Source organism: Pseudophryne corroboree, chromosome 11 (assembly GCF_028390025.1).
Source record: "Pseudophryne corroboree isolate aPseCor3 chromosome 11, aPseCor3.hap2, whole genome shotgun sequence".
Lineage (NCBI taxonomy): Eukaryota > Metazoa > Chordata > Amphibia > Anura > Myobatrachidae > Pseudophryne > Pseudophryne corroboree.
Genome location: NC_086454.1, coordinates 214,430,132 through 214,447,896, shown reverse-complemented (window position 1 = coordinate 214,447,896; position 17,765 = coordinate 214,430,132). Strand labels below are relative to the sequence as shown.

Here is a 17,765-nt window from a genome sequence, read left to right as displayed (position 1 = left end):
GTTAATGCTTTGTCCATCCTACGGGAGGATTTCCATCGTAACCTATCCGTTGATGGAAAAGGATACGCCATTAGAATCCTTTTGGAAATCTGCAGTCTTTTATCTGGAGATTCACAAGCTTTTTCACATAACTCGTTCAGCTCGTGTGACCCCCTCAAAGGTTACCTCAGGCTTCTTTCCCTTGTACATATGTACCCTCTTGTCAGGGACAGGGGGTTCCTCTGTGATGTGCAAAACATCTTTTATTGCCATAATCATATATCGAATGGATTTTGCCAATTTTGGCTGTAACTTTGCATCATCGTAATCGACACTGGAGTCAGAATCCGTGTCGGTATCTGTGTCAACAATCTGGGATAGTGGGCGCTTATGAGACCCTGACAGTCCCTGCAACATAGGATCAGGCATGGGTTGAGTCCCTGACTGTCCCAAAGCTTCAGCCTTGTCTAATCTTTTGTACAATGAGTTTACACTAGCATTTAAAACATTCCACATATCCATCCAATCAGGTGTCAGCGGAGACACCACATTCATTTGCTCCCACTCCTCTCTAATATAGCCTTCTTCCTCAGACATGTCGACACACGTGTACCGACACACCACACACACAGGGAATACTTTTTCTGAAGACAGTTTCCCCACAAGGCCCTTTGGAGAGACAGAGAGAGAATATGCCAGCACACTCCCCAGCGCTATATAACCCAGGAATAACACAGTAACTTAATGTTTGTCCAGTAGCGCTGCTGTATGTAATTTGCGCCGAATTATGTGCCCCCCCCCCCCCCTCTCTTTTCAACCCTCTTCTCTACCGTGGTATAAGCAGGGGAGAGTCCGGGGAGCTTCCTCTCAGCGGTGCTGTGGAGAAAAAATGGCGCTGGTGAGTGCTGAGGGAGAAGCCCCGCCCCCTCGGCGGCAGGCTTCTGTCCCGCTTAAACTGTAAAATTGGCGGGGGCTCATACATATATACAGTGCCCAGCTGTATATATGTTATATTTTTGCCAAAAAGAGGTTTATATTGCTGCCCAGGGCGCCCCCCCTGCACCCTGCACCCTTACAGTGACCGGAGTATGTGAGGTGTATGGGAGCAATGGCGCACAGCTGCAGTGCTGTGCGCTACCTCAGTGAAGATCATGAACTCTGTGGAGCCCGTCTATCCCCATGGTCCTTACGGAGTCCCCAGCATCCTCTAGGACGTTAGAGAAACTAGGATTTTAATACCTACCGGTAAATCCTTTTCTCTTAGTCTGTTGAGGATGCTGGGCACCCGTCCCAGTGTGTACTGTGTCTGCAGTTATTAAATGGCCCTTAACTCCAGAACATTTATGTGGAGACAACTTTCCTGACTTGACCATCTTCCTTGGACGTTTTCCCCCTGTGTGACTGCTCCCCAGCCTCGGAGGGTTGCATATGTGGTCCCTAGGATCCAGTCCTGGATCCCGAACCATCGACCCTCTAGGAGGTGAGAACTGTGCAGCCACCAATGGAGTGAGATTCTGGTCTTGGAAGACAGGATTATCCTCCGGTGCATGTGTAGGTGGGATCCGGACCACTTGTCCAACAGGTCCCACTGGAACACTCTGGCATGGAACCTGCCAAACTGAATGGCCTCGTAGGCCACAACCATCTTCCCCAGCAACTGAATGCATTGATGGATTAACACTCTTGCTGGTTTCAGAATTTGTTTGACCAGACTCTGGATCTCCATAGCCTTTCCACTGGAAGAAAACCTCTTCTGTGTCCAGTATGTGTTATGATTCCAGCACTCTGGTCAGAGAAGATCTTATGGCAAGGACCGGAGCACTGGAACGGAATGCTGGGGAAGGGAGCAGGACAGGAAAATAGCCCCTTGCGCCCTAACTGTTGTCTCACCCGTGTTGTCAGAAATCCCCTGCGAGACTATGGTTTCTTGAGCCCTTGGCAGCCGCGTTTGAAGGGTGGATTATGTCTGCCCAACTTCGATGCCCCCCGGTCTTAATGAGAGACAAAGGGAAACCCGAGACAGGGTGATAACAAGAGGCCCTCTAACTAAACAACCAGGCCAGGGGCTAAGCAAACTCAAAACTATAATATGTGCGGAGAAACCGCCAGGAAAAAGGACACCCAAAATATCCACTTGTCCAATTCTCCTACCCGGCACCGCCGAGTACCAGAGAGGACTTGTGGAAGCGGAACCCTCCGCAAATGCTCCAAACACAAAATATAAAAGGTAAAGCGGCTGAGCCGCAACACACGGCTGAGCCGCAACTCACGAACACCACTGGATATAAAACGGTGATCAGTCAGGACTCCAGGGAACCAAACGACCTCTTGGGATGAGATGACAACTCCCGAATACCGGACTTCTGCGGACTGGAATGACCGGATACAGCAGGACTGGAAACAGACTCTCAGCAAACAAAGGCAGCATGCAGGAAGCGATTACCGGCGTCTGTGAGAAGCCCTGGGAGTGTATTTAACGAGGAGTCCTCCAATCAGCTGCTAATGGCTGATTAGAATAAATGCCGTGCAGCTGCCTTGCTGCACGGCCAGAGAGCAGGTGAATATCTTAATTTCCTAAAGCCTAGCAGCGGGGAACGCGGTCCGCCAGTGGCGTCCCCGTTGCTAGGGTCCGTGCGGCTCAGCGCGCCCGGCGTCTAGCGTTGCTAGGGAGCCGGCGGCTGTACGTGCACGGCATCTCTAGTTGCTAGGCGCCGGGCCGCGCAGACCATCAAGCGGACCCCGGCGCCTAACAGTACCCCCCCCCTTGAGGAGGGGTCAAGGAACCCCTAAAGCCAGTTTTCTGAGGAAATTCCCGAAAAAATGCCCTCTTGAGCCTCGGGGCATGAAGATCCTTATCCAGGACCCAAGACCTTTCCTCCGGACCATAGCCTTTCCAGTGAACCAGAAAATACAGCCGATCCCAGGACAATTTGGAATCGAGAACCTTCTCTACCAAGAACTCCTGTTGTCCCTGTACATCCACTGGAGATCTACCCTGAGAGATCTTCCGAGGAAATCTACTGGAAGAAACGTATTGTTTCAACAGGGAACAATGAAACGTATTTCCAATCCTGAGAGATCTTGGTAAACGTAACCGAAAGGCAACTGGGTTGACTCTTTTAATAATAAGAAATGGCCCAATAAATTTGGGTCCCAGTCTAGCCGAGGATTGTCGAAGCCTGATGTTGCGAGTCGACAACCACACCCTATCTCCCACCTTAAAAGTGCAAGGACGTCGGAGCCTGTCAGAAAATTTCTTCTCTCGAAAGGCCGCTTTTCTGAGAGCAAGGTGCACCTTTTTCCAAATGGCTCTGAGATGGGAGGTTAAGGTAAGCGAGGAGACTGAGGAATGATGAAAAAAAGAATTAGCTCTGGGGTGAAAACCAAATACTGAAAAGAATGGAGACTCTTTAGTGGAGGAATGACAAGAATTATTGTAAGCAAATTCAGCCAACGGAAGAAACTCGGACCAATCATTCTGGAGTTTGGCTGAATACAAGCGCAAATATTGTTTCAATGATTGGTTAACTCGTTCGGTTTGCCCGTTGGATTGTGGGTGGTAACCGGATGTTAACGACAATTTCATCTTCAATGAGGCACAAAAACATTTCCAGAATTGTGCGATGAATTGTGGACCCCGATCAGAAACAATATCATTAGGCAACCCATGAAGCCTGAATACATGGCGGAGAAACAAAACTGCCAACCCTTGGGCAGAAGGCAATCGGGGAAGAGCAATAAAATGAGCCATTTTACTAAAACGGTCCACTACCACCCATATGACTCGGAATCCGGCTGAAAGGGGAAGGTCAACCACAAAATCCATGGAAATATGAGACCACGGCCTGAGAGGAACATTTAAGGGCATAAGTTGCCCGATGGGCAAGGAACGGGGAACCTTATGCTGTGCACAAACCTGACATGAATAAACAAATTCCTTGACGTCTTTAGAAAGACCAGGCCACCATACTGAGCGAGAGACTAACTCCAATGTCTTAGAGACTCCTGGATGCCCTGAAACTTTGTTGTCATGGAATTCCGTTAAAACAGTAACTCTCAAAAACTCAGGGACGTAAAGACGACCAGCAGGAGTAATTCTAGGAGCTTGGTGTTGAAGCTGTTTTAACTGGGTAAATAAATCTTGTGTGAGGCCCGCCCAGATGACCGAAGATGGAAGTATGGGGGTAACAGGATTGTTATTGTGAACCGGAAGAAAGCTATGTGACAGGGCATCAGCCTTAGTATTCTTGGAACCAGGCCTGAAAGTGATTATAAATTTGAAACGCGTAAAAAATAATGCCCGCCGGGCATTAAGCCGCTTAGCCGATTCAATGTATTGCAGGTTCTTATGGTCAGTCAATACCGAAATAGTATGTTTTGCTCCCTCCAGCCAATGCCTCCACTCCTCGAAAGCCCACTTTACCGCCAGTAACTCCCGATTACCAACGTCATAGTTGGATTCAGCGGAGGAGAATTTCCTGGACATAAAGGCACAAGGATGTAACTCCAGAGACTCCGGATCCTTTTGAGAAAGGATAGCCCCCACTCCAACCTCCGAGGCATCAACCTCCACCACAAAGGGCAATTCCGGATTAGGATGTCTGAGGACTGGAGCCGAGACAAAGGCTTGTTTCAAGGCCCGGAAGGACAACTCAGCTTCACGCGACCAGTTGGTAGGATCCGCTCCTTTCTTTGTCAGAGCTAGAATGGGAGCAACCAGGTCAGAAAAAGAATGAATGAACCTCCTATAATAATTCGCAAACCCTAAAAAACGCTGAATTGCTTTTAAATTGGTGGGTTGCGCCCAACTAAGGATGGCCTGGAGTTTCTTTGCTTCCATGGAAAATCCCTGAGGGGAAATTATGTACCCTAAAAAAGATACTTCCGTGACATGAAACTCACACTTCTCCAGCTCGGCATATAAATGATTCTCACATAACTTTTGAAGAACCAGACGCACCTGGGTAACATGTTGTTCCATTGATTTAGAAAAAATCAGGATGTCGTCTAAGTAAACGACCACGAATTTCCCTAGGAAGTCACGGAGCACATCGTTAATGAGGTCTTGAAAAACTGCCGGAGCATTGGACAGGCCGAACGGCATCACCAGGTATTCGTAGTGACCCGACTGAGTACTGAAGGCCGTTTTCCACTCATCTCCAGATTTAATTCCTCTAAGGTCAATTTTAGAAAAAATCACAGCAGAACGTAACTGATCAAAGAGTACAGAAATCAACGGCAAAGGATAGGTGTTTTTAACTGAGATCTTATTCAGGGCTCTAAAATCAATGCAAGGTCTAAGCGAGCCATCCTTTTTCTCCACAAAGAAGAAGCCTGCACTTAAAGGAGATTTTGATGGTCTAATAAATCCTTTCTCAAGGCTCTCCTTTACATAATCATTCATAGCCGCAGTTTCTGGCCCGGATAATGCATATAATCTTCCCTTTGGCAATGCGGCACCAGGAATTAACTCAATAGCACAATCATAAGGCCGATGGGGAGGCAGAATGCCTTTGGAGAAAACATCAGCAAACTCCTGGTATTCCACCGGAATGAGTTCTGGAATGATAGCTGCTACTCTGACTGGAAACGTGATACATTCCTTATCACAAAAAGTACCCCAATGTGAAATCTCCCCCGACCGCCAATCAATGGTGGGATTATGAAAGGCCAGCCAAGGGTGACCCAGAACAACTGAAACTGCTGGGCAATGTGTAAGAAAGAACTCGATTTTCTCGGAATGTAGAGCTCCTACTGTAAGTAGTACAGGGGGTGTACGGAGAGAAATAATCCCATTAGACAGCGGACTCCCATCTAAGCCATGCATGGTGACACACCTACCCAAAGGTAACTGAGGAATGCCTAAGGCCTTAGCCCAAGTTAAATCCATAAAGTTTCCTGCAGCTCCACTGTCAACAAAAGCCGACACCGAAGAACTGAGGCTGCCAAAGGAAACTTGAACTGGGACTAAAAGGGAGTTATTCGAGGAGATAAGCTGCAGACCTAGGTGAACCCCCTCACAATTCACCTGGTCAAAGCGTTTCCCGACTTGTTCGGACAATTACGAGCAAAATGTCCCTTACCCCCACAGTACAGACAAAGACCAGAATTTTGCCTTCTGGCTCTTTCTTCAGGAGACAGCCGGGAGAGACCCATCTGCATGGTCTCCTCTACGTCTTCAGGAATGGAATATACACACGGACTTGACCTTACAGGTGCTCCTTTTTCAGCCCTCCGCTCTCTGAGACGACGATCAATCTTAATAGAAAGCTCCATGAGTTTATCGAGAGTCTCAGGAGCGGGGTACTGAAGGAGACTGTCTTTTATAGACTCTGATAAGCCGAGGCGAAACTGACTGCGCAGGGCTGGGTCATTCCAGCCACAGTCGTTCGACCAACGGCGAAACTCCGTACAATAAGCCTCTGCAGGATTTCTACCCTGTCTGAGAGCGCGCAACTGACTTTCAGCGGACGCCTCTCTATCAGGGTCATCATACAAGAGCCCTAAAGACTCAAAAAAAGCGTCAACTGACAACAATGCCGGATCCTCTGCTCTTAAACCAAATGCCCAGGTCTGAGGATCCCCCTGGAGCAAAGAAATAATAAACCCGACCCGCTGAGATTCAGTACCCGAGGAAGTCGGTCTTAAACGAAAATAAAGTTTACAGGATTCTTTAAAATTAAAAAACTCTTTTCTATCACCAGAAAAACGGTCAGGCAAATGCATCTTTGGTTCAGGGACTATCCTTGGGGAAGCTCGCAAAAGATCTTCCTGCGACTTCACCCGAAGAGAAAGATCCTGAACCATCTGATTAAGTTCTTGAATCTGGCTGACTAAGAGCTGACCAGGATTTGGCCCTAAACCTGTTGGATTCATGAGGCCGATAAACTCTCACAAAACTGAATGAGAAAAAATTAAACCCCGTTTAATTTTAAGTTTTGGTATGGCCGGTAATAATGTTATGATTCCAGCACTCTGGTCAGAGAAGATCTTATGGCAAGGACCGGAGCACTGGAACGGAATGCTGGGGAAGGGAGTAGGACAGGAAAATAGCCCCTGGCGCCCTAACTCTGTTGTCTCACCCGTGTTGTCAGAAATCCCCTGCGAGACTATGGTTTCTTGAGCCCTTGGCAGCCGCGTTTGAAGGGCGGATTATGTCTGCCCAACTTCGATGCCCCCCGGTCTTAATGAGAGACAAAGGGAAACCCGAGACAGGGTGATAACAAGAGGCCCTCTAACTAAACAACCAGGCCAGGGGCTAAGCAAACTCAAAACTATAATATGTGCGGAGAAACCGCCAGGAAAAAGGACAACCAAAATATCCACTTGTCCAATTCTCCTACCCGGCACCGCCGAGTACCAGAGAGGACTTGTGGAAGCGGAACCCTCCGCAAATTCTCCAAACACAAAATATAAAAGGTAAAGCGGCTGAGCCGCAACACACGGCAGAGCCGCAACTCACGAACACCACTGGATATAAAACGGTGATCAGTCAGGACTCCAGGGAACCAAACGACCTCTTGGGATGAGATGACAACTCCCGAATACCGGACTTCTGCGGACTGGAATGACCGGATACAGCAGGACTGGAAACAGACTCTCAGCAAACAAAGGCAGCATGCAGGAAGCGATTACCGGCGTCTGTGAGAAGCCCTGGGAGTGTATTTAACAAGGAGTCCTCCAATCAGCTGCTAAAGGCTGATTAGAATAAATGCCGTGCAGCTGCCTTGCTGCACGGCCAGAGAGCAGGTGAATATCTTAATTTCCTAAAGCCTAGCAACGGGGAACGCGGTCCGCCAGTGGCGTCCCCGTTGCTAGGGTCCGTGCGGCTCAGCGCGCCCAGCGTCTAGCGTTGCTAGGGAGCCGGCGGCTGTACGTGCACGGCGTCTCTAGTTGCTAGGCGCCGGGCCGCGCAGACCATCAAGCGGACCCCGGCGCCTAACAGTATGACTCCCAAAAACAACAACCGCGTCATTGGGACCAACTGCGATTTTGGCAAGTTTAGGAGCCAACCATGTTGTTGAAGAACTGTCAGGGAGAGTGCAATGTTTTGCACCAACTGGTCCCTGGATCTCGCCTTTATCAGGAGATCATCCAAGTACGGGATAATTGTGACTCCTTGCTTGCGAAGGAGAACCATAATTTCCGCCATCACCCTGGTGAAAATCCTCGGAGCCGTGGACAGACCAAACGGCAATGTCTGAAATTGGTAATGACAATCCTGAATTGCAAATCTTAGGTAGCTTGATGCAGTGGCTAAATGGGAACATGTAAGTAGGCATCCTTTATGTCTACCAAAACCATGAAATCTCCGTCCTCCGGACTGGAGATCACTGCCCTGAGAGATTCCATCTTGAAATTGAATTTCTTTAGGAAGAAATTGAGGGATTTCAGATTTAAGATTGGTCTGACTGAGCCGTCCGGCTTCGGGACCACGAAGAGGATTGAATAAAAACCTTCTCCCTGCTGACTAAGGCCAATTTGAACAATCGGTGAGGGGGAACGTCTTGAAACCCCAGTTTGTACCCTTGGGACACTATTTGTAAAACCCACGAGTCCAGGTCCGAATGAATCCAGAACTGACTGAAGAGTTTTAGACGGCCACTGGTGTGGGCTCCTGCAAGAAAGCCCCAGCGTCATGCAGTGGATTTGGCAGAAGCAGAGGACAATCTCTGCTCCTGCGATCTTGAAGTGGCTACAGACCTCTTCCTTCTCCTTCCTCTACCTGCAAAGAAAGGGGAATCTTAACTTCTTGCATATCTATTGGGCCAAAATGACTGCGGTAGATAATGATGCGTCTTCATCCGTTGAGAGGGAACATAGGGCAAGAAGGTTGACTTACCTGCGAGAGCTGCCGAGATCAAATTAACTAGGCCGTCGCCAAACAAGGCTTCACCTTCATAGGGAAGAGACTCCCTTTCTTCTTGGAGTCAGCATCAGCATTCCCTTGGTGAATCCACAATGCCCTCCTATCCGAGACTGCCATGAAATTGGCCCGTGAACTCAAGAGTCCTATATCCGTTGCAGTCGTAAGTATGCTGCAGTGTCAACAGGCCAACTAAACCCTCCCCCCTCCTTTTAACCCATCACTTTGTCCAGTACCTGTGGTCCATACTGTATTGCCATTATTATGCATGTTGCTGTGCTGGCCCTTTTCTGAATGTCCCTGCCACCGCCACCGAAGAGCTGGATAGCCCAGTATGAAAACCACCTGCCGGCCTCACTGACGGTCCGAGTCAAAGGCTCCATTTTTTTTTTAAAGATCCCTCTGCCAAGTTAAGGGGGGGTTAAGGGGGCCCCAGAGATATCAGTGTACTGGGGCCCAAGATTTCTGTTGCTGGCCCTGACCCTCAGGGGCGTATCTACCCCTTTGCCAGGATGTCACTTGCCAGGGGCACCATCCAGGTTTCAGTTGGGGGATTAGAGTTCATACAGTAATTAAATGTTTTCATATTGAGAACTACATCTCCCAGCATATACAGTGTGCTGGGGATGCTAACAAGCTTTATTTAAAAGTTTAAAAAACATTGCTTTTATAATTGCAATGGTTAAAAAGGGAGAGCTATAAATCAATTTATCAGTGAATGATCGCAGTTTGAGCCGTTACATTTTACTGAACCACCTATCCCTCCACACTCACTACCTGTCCTCAGGATACATTTATCATCCCGGCAGACGGTATACCGGCGGTCATTTGACCGATGATGGAATCCTGACAACACTTGGGAGACTGGTGCCGGCACACAGACAGCCAACATCCCGAAGGCGAGTATTGGAGGGAGGGTTAGGAGTCGGACCAGGTGAGGTGGTGTAAGGGAAGGCACTAGGAGGGGGGGTAGCCCTAGCTGCCACCCCCTGAGGGTTAGCCCTATCCGCCACCCCCCCAGATGGTTAGTATTAGGATTGGGGATCATGTGACCGCTGGAATCCCGAGCGCCGGATGCCATACCCAACCCCCTTTACTTTTTCAGGCATTTCTATCTCTCCTCTCTCTATGGTGTTCCAATTGCCCACTTTCCCTTGTGCTTTACTCTCTCTCTCTCTCCTTTGTTTAGAGCATCAGTTTCTGTAGTCCACTTATACCCTTATTTTTTCTAGTGTTTCACTATCTCTCTGATGTAATGAGGATGTATGGTCTAGAGGGATCAGTAATGCATTATACTGTATAGAGGCGTCAGGGATGTAGCGTAGGGAATAGAGGCGTCAGGGATGTAGAGTAGGGAATAGAGGTGTCAGGGATGTGGCGTAGGGAATAGAGGCATCAGGGATGTGGCGTAGGGAATAGAGGCGTCAGGGATGTGGCGTAGAGAATAGAGGCGTCAGGGATGTGGCGTAGGGAATAGAGGCGTCAGGGATGTGGCGTAGGGAATAGAGGCGTCAGGGATGTGGCGTAGGGAATAGAGGCGTCAGGGATGTGGCATAGGGAATAGAGGCATAAGGGATGTGGCGTAGGGAATAGAGGTGTCAGGGATGTAGCGTAGGGAATATAGGCATCAGGGATGTACTAGCAGGTATATAGAAGTCAGTGTACTGTAAAGAGGGGTCAGTAATGCAGTGATGGTTATAGAAAGGTCAGTGATGTAGTGTAGGGTATAGAGGGGTCAGTTATGTAGTGTGGGGTAAAGAGGGGTCAGTAAAGATACTAAGCTGAAGTACTTAGAACACTTCTTGAATTAAGACACAACCTGCAAGAAAAAGTATGCAATATGGGTGAAAAGGCAAATGTCAGAGGTCTGATACAAGTGACCAGCTCCATACCTTGCACCACATAGCGTTATGTTAAACTGGGATATGTTCTTTTTTGGTGTGTGTGTGTGTGTGTGTGGGTGCCAAAGGCTGCCTGCCTGATTGCTCCTCCCCCATCCGGCTCCCAAGCACCTCTGCTGCCCAGTGATCCAGGAGCCTGCTGCTAGGAAGAAGTGGCCGAGCTTCAGCAAGCGAGTCTGGAAACTGGCGGAGGAAGTCATGATAACCAGATAATGGGGAGTGGAGAGCCAGTTCCAAGGTAATACTTTATACAGCTGGTTGAGATCCTGGTCGGTGGATATGGATTCCAAGAAAACCCTGGAGGTGCTTCCTTTCAAGGGAGACACTCTCTTTGGAGAAGACCTCAATAAGATTGTAGCTGATCTGGCTACTGCTAAAACAACTTGCCTACCTAGTATGACTCCTACCACGCAGAAGGCTAAAAGTACTTTCCCTTGGCCCTTTCATCCTCCAGGTAAAGCGTACCCATGGTCAGGCATACCCAAAGCAAGCTCATGCTTCCAGACCTGCCAAGCCCAGACTGAAGCAAGCCTGGGCTGCCCGTCAGCCTGCTTCCAAAGTGGACAAGCCTGCCGCATGACGGGGCGGGCCTCCCTCTGGGGGATCCCAGGGTGGGGGGCCCGACTTCTAGGTTTGGCATAGAAAGGTATAATTCTAAGATAGAGAATTCTATTTGGAGCTCACCTTGTACTTTGTGAAGAAATAATCAGCATTGTGGCTGAGCAGATACATGTAGTGTGTGGCTGCAAACTGCATGGATCTGCTGCGTTGCAATGCTGATACTTTTTTTTTTCAAAGTACCAATAGCTTCATATAATGTTCACAATTTTTATGCAGGATCAAATAGCTCAATGGGTAGGGTGTTTGATTAAAATTCAACAGGTTATAGGTTTGAATCCTGGGTATTGTAGTTTGAGATGTGTTATTTAATAAAGCATGTTATTCTGACTGCCGGCATCCTATCACCTGGGATATCATACTAAATAAATGGAGTTGATCAATTTTTTTTTTTTTTTATTAAACTAGGGACAATTTCCAGATACTTTTCTTTATAACTGAGATTGCCCCCTGGAACTTCACATCAGTTGACAACTATGCATGAGTGGGCAGTGCTTGCCCTGGATCTGCCCACCCATTTGTGTGCCATCATAAAAGAAAGCATAACTGACAGTTATCCTGGGCGTACACTACACAATTATCTGTCAGGCTATCTATCCAGTCTGGATGGATGGAATAAAAATCTGGTAATGTATAGGAGCAAATGTCAATTAACCATTTGCTTCCAAACACTAGAACAGTGGTCAAAAATGGTCATTACACAAATTGGTTAAACCCCAAATTTAACCAATTTGTTTAGGGGACCATTTTTGTCCATTTTCTAGTGTTTGAGAGTAAATCGTTGATGGTCATTTGCTCACATAGATAACCGGATTTCTATGCCAACCAGCCAGTGTTGGAGAGATGGTCTGCCAGATTACATAATGCATACCAGAGCCATAACTAGACTTTTTAGTGCCCTGTGACAGAGAATTATATGCCCCCCCCCCCCCCCCACTATTTTTGCAATATGGACAAAAGGCGCATGCCTCGTGGGGAAGGGGCATAACAAGATTGGTCTCAGAGAAAGCACATGAGATATGAAGATATATCTAGTATACTTGACACTCAATGGTTTGTGGTATTGCCGGGGTGCCCTCCTTAAATGCATATACAGTCACACATGGCTTGCTTGTGCAAATGGCATATCAGCAGTCAGCACTAACTGGTGACATGCCATTTGAACAAGTAAGCCATGTGTGACTAATATATAAACACACTTTATTAAATAACACCTCAAACTACCATACCCAGGATTCAAACCTATAACCTGTTGAATTCTAATCAAACACCCTACCCATTGAGCTACTTGATCCTGCATAAAAATTGTAAAGCACAGGGGTCAGCATACCCAGAATGCAATTCTCTGCAAGTCTCTGATTAACCTTTTGGTTAATAGCCGAACACACTAACCGATTGCGCCACAGAGACACTTTGCAAAAAGTACATACTGACAAAGGCTAATAAGCATTCATCTAGAACGTTTCCTAGAAAAACTTTAAAAAGTCAATAATCTGGAGAGTTTTTGTAAGATGTTTCTTAAATCAACCAACGAAAAAACACATTGGTACTTTCCCATGATGAGTGAGTGCTTCAGGATCTCTTGCACTTACATGTGCAGCAGAGTACTGCAATGGAAGCATGCTGGGCCCATAACCCAGAGGTAGGCAGATTGAAACTATCCTCTGCTATATGCATTTTTTTTTGTTAATTAAAGTAATCCAAAACTGGGATTGATATTTTAGCTCTTTTATTTTTACTTAAAGTACAATAACTTTTACCATTTTAATTTGTTTTAATAGTATATTGACAGTATTGTTTTCTTTCAAAAATCCACTTAATTTTCTTTACCCTGTTATTAAAATGGTAATTGACAAAAACAAACTACATTGTCACCAGAAGAGCAATACAAAATGTACAAGTGATGTATTAAAATCATCTTTCCAGCTTGAATTTCAATGATGCATTGGGGCAACGATTTTGTGAGAAACATCTTCACCCTTAAATATTTTCTTAATTCCTTACCTGTGTGCTAATTAGATATCACCTTGTTTTCACATTAAACAGACTTCCACATGAGAAAGCAGCAAGGATGCAGTGGCGTTAATGTTTCCTGGTGTCAACCATTATTATTTCAGTAGACATTGAAATGAGGATGCATCTTGCTGCCTTTCCAATTAAGCAAGTTTAATTTAGTAATAGGTGAAAAACCATCCCTACAAAGGTGTTAATCAGAGACTTGGCTTTGTGGACACTTTTAAGAGAACAAATTTGTTAGCATAAAAATAAAGCCAGAAAATGAAGAGCTGTTTAATCACTCAATTGGAATTTTCTGCCAGCATTTTTCTTTTTCTCTGCAACCCACTGCTAAATTGTACTTCCTATCTGTTTTTTTATAAAATCACTTAATCAAATCTAACTCTGATTACATCAGAGAAGGCCAGGTACCCTACACCATAAGAGGGGGTTTGAAACTTTGACTTGTCTACTTAAAGATCACCAAAATCTGATAACAAGGTCAATTACATCCCTGCGTGGGATTGAACCACCAACCTTTTGGTTAATAGCCGAACACACTAACCGATTGCGCCACAGAGATACTTTGCAAAAAGCACATACTGACAAAGGCTAATAAGCATTCATCTAGAAGGTTTCCTAGAAAAACTTTAAAAAGTCAATAATCTGGAGAGTTTTTGTAAGATGTTTCTTAAATCAACCAACGAAGAAACATATTGGTACTTTCCCAGGATGAGTGAGTGCTTCAGGATCTCTTGCACTTACATGTGCAGCAGAGTACTGCAATGGAAGCATGCTGGGCCTATAACCCAGAGGTAGGCAGATTGAAACTATCCTCTGCTATATGCATTTTTTTTGTTAATTAAAGTAATCCAAAACTGGGATTGATATTTTAGCTCTTTTATTTTTACTTAAAGTACAATAACTTTTACCATTTTAATTTGTTTTAATAGTATATTGACAGTATTGTTTTCTTTCAAAAACCCACTTAATTTTCTTTACCCTATTATTAAAATGGTAATTGACAAAAAATAACTACATTGTCACCAGAAGAGCAATACAAAATGTACAAGTGATATATTAAAATCATCTTTCCAGCTTGAATTTCAATGATGCATTGGGGCAACGATTTTGTGAGAAACATCTTCACCCTTAAATATTTTCTTAATTCCTTTCCTGTGTGCTAATTAGATATCACCTTGTTTTCACATTAAACAGACTTCCACATGAGAAAGCAGCAAGGATGCAGTGGCGTTAATGTTTCCTGGTGTCAACCTGTATTATTTCAGTAGACATTGAAATGAGGATGCATCTTGCTGCCTTTCCAATGAAGCAAGTTTAATTTAGTAATAGGTGAAAAACCACCCCTACAAAGGTGTTAATCAGAGACTAGGCTTTGTGGACACTTTTCAGAGAACAAATTTGTTAGCATAAAAATAAAGCCAGAAAATGAAGAGCTGTTTAATCACTCAATAGGATTTTTCTGCCAGCATTTTTCTTTTTCTCTGCAACCCACTGCTAAATTGTACTTCCTATCTGTTTTTTTATAAAATCACTTAATCAAATCTAACTCTGATTACATCAGAGAAGGCCAGGTACCCTACACCATAAGAGGGAGTTTGAAATTTTGACTTGTCTACTTAAAGATCACCAAAATCTGATAACAAGGTCAATTACGTCCCTGGGTGGGATTAAACCACCAACCTTTTGGTTAATAGCCGAACACACTAACCGATTGCGCCACAGAGACACTTTGCAAAAAGTACATACTGACAAAGGCTAATAAGCATTCATCTAAAACGTTTCCTAGAAAAACTTTAAAAAGTCAATAATCTGGAGAGTTTTTGTAAGAATTTTCTTAAATCAACCAACGAAGAAACACATTGGTACTTTCCCATGATGAGTGAGTGCTTCAGGATCTCTTGCACTTACATGTGCAGCAGAGTACTGCAATGGAAGCATGCTGGGCCCATAACCCAGAGGTAGGCAGATTGCAACTATCCTCTGCTATATGCATTTTTTTTGTTAATTAAAGTAATCCAAAATTGGGATTGATATTTTAGCTCTTTTATTTTTACTTAAAGTACAATAACTTTTACCATTTTAATTTGTTTTAATAGTATATTGACAGTATTGTTTTCTTTCAAAAATCCACTTAATTTTCTTTACCCTATTATTAAAATGGTAATTGACAAAAACAAACTACATTGTCACCAGAAGAGCAATACAAAATGTACAAGTGATGTATTAAAATCATCTTTCCAGCTTGAATTTCAATGATGCATTGGGGCAACGATTTTGTGAGAAACATCTTCACCCTTAAATAAAGATTTTCTTAATTCCTTACCTGTGTGCTAATTAGATATCACCTTGTTTTCACATTAAACAGACTTCCACATGAGAAAGCAGCAAGGATGCATTGGCGTTAATGTTTCCTGGTGTCAACCCGTTTTATTTCAGTAGACATTGAAATGAGGATGCATCTTGCTGCCTTTCCAATGAAGCAAGTTTAATTTAGTAATAGGTGAAAAACCATCCCTACAAAGGTGTTAATCAGAGACTTGGCTTTGTGGACACTTTTCAGAGAACAAATTTGTTAGCATAAAAATAAAGCCAGAAAATGAAGAGCTGTTTAATCACTCAATTGGATTTTTCTGCCAGCATATTTTTTTTTCTCTGCAACCCACTGCTAAATTGTGCTTCCTAGCTTTTTTTTATAAAATCACTTAATCAAATCTAACTCTGATTACATCAGAGAAGGCCAGGTAACCTACATCATAAGAGGGAGGTTGAAATGTTGACTTGTCTACTTAAAGATCACCAAAACCTGATCACAAGGTCAATTACGTCCCTGGGTGGGATTGAACCACCAACCTTTTGGTTAGTAGCCAAACACACTAACTGATTGCGCCACAGAGACACTTTGCAAAAGTGCATACTGACAAAGGCTAATAAGCATTCATCTAGAACGTTTCCTAGAAAAACTTTAAAAAGTCAATAATCTGGAGAGTTTTTGTAAGATGTTTCTTAGATCAACCAACGAAGAAACACCTTGGTACTTTCCCATGATGAGTGAGTGCTTCAGGATCTCTTGCACTTACATGTGCAGCAGAGTACTGCAATGGAAGCATGCTGGGCCCATAACCCAGAGGTAGGCAGATTGCAACTATCCTCTGCTATATGCATTTTTTTTTTAATTAAAGTAATCCAAAACTGGGATTGATATTTTAGCTCTTTTATTTTTACTTAAAGTACAATAACTTTTACCATTTTAATTTGTTTTAATAGTATATTGACAGTATTGTTTTCTTTCAAAAATCCACTTAATTTTCTTTACCCTATTATTAAAATGGTAATTGACAAAAACAAACTACATTGTCACCAGAAGAGCAATACAAAATGTACAAGTGATGTATTAAAATCATCTTTCCAGCTTGAATTTCAATGATGCATTGGGGCAACGATTTTGTGAGAAACATCTTCACCCTTAAATATTTTCTTAATTCCTTACCTGTGTGCTAATTAGATATCACCTTGTTTTCACATTAAACAGACTTCCACATGAGAAAGCAGCAAGGATGCAGTGGCGTTAATGTTTCCTGGTGTCAACCATTATTATTTCAGTAGACATTGAAATGAGGATGCATCTTGCTGCCTTTCCAATTAAGCAAGTTTAATTTAGTAATAGGTGAAAAACCATCCCTACAAAGGTGTTAATCAGAGACTTGGCTTTGTGGACACTTTTCAGAGAACAAATTTGTTAGCATAAAAATAAAGCCAGAAAATGAAGAGCTGTTTAATCACTCAATTGGATTTTTCTGCCAGCATTTTTCTTTTTCTCTGCAACCCACTGCTAAATTGTACTTCCTATCTGTTTTTTTATAAAATCACTTAATCAAATCTAACTCTGATTACATCAGAGAAGGCCAGGTACCCTACACCATAAGAGGGGGTTTGAAACTTTGACTTGTCTACTTAAAGATAACCAAAATCTGATAACAAGGTCAATTACGTCCCTGGGTGGGATTGAACCACCAACCTTTTGGTTAATAGCCGAACACACTAACCGATTGCGCCACAGAGATACTTTGCAAAAAGCACATACTGACAAAGGCTAATAAGCATTCATCTAGAACGTTTCCTAGAAAAACTTTAAAAAGTCAATAATCTGGAGAGTTTTTGTAAGATGTTTCTTAAATCAACCAACGAAGAAACATATTGGTACTTTCCCATGATGAGTGAGTGCTTCAGGATCTCTTGCACTTACATGTGCAGCAGAGTACTGCAATGGAAGCATGCTGGGCCTATAACCCAGAGGTAGGCAGATTGAAACTATCCTCTGCTATATGCATTTTTTTTGTTAATTAAAGTAATCCAAAACTGGGATTGATATTTTAGCTCTTTTA

The 17,765-nt window shown here is 44.2% G+C and overlaps 1 non-coding gene across 1 annotated transcript; it reads right to left on the bottom strand.

The window, feature by feature from the left end:
- Positions 1 to 16,205: 16,205 nt before the first annotated feature.
- Positions 16,206 to 16,279, bottom strand: TRNAS-ACU (transfer RNA serine (anticodon ACU)). Its single transcript has one exon. It is a non-coding gene; the product is annotated as a tRNA-Ser (tRNA).
- Between the last annotated feature and the right edge of the window lie 1,486 nt (positions 16,280 to 17,765).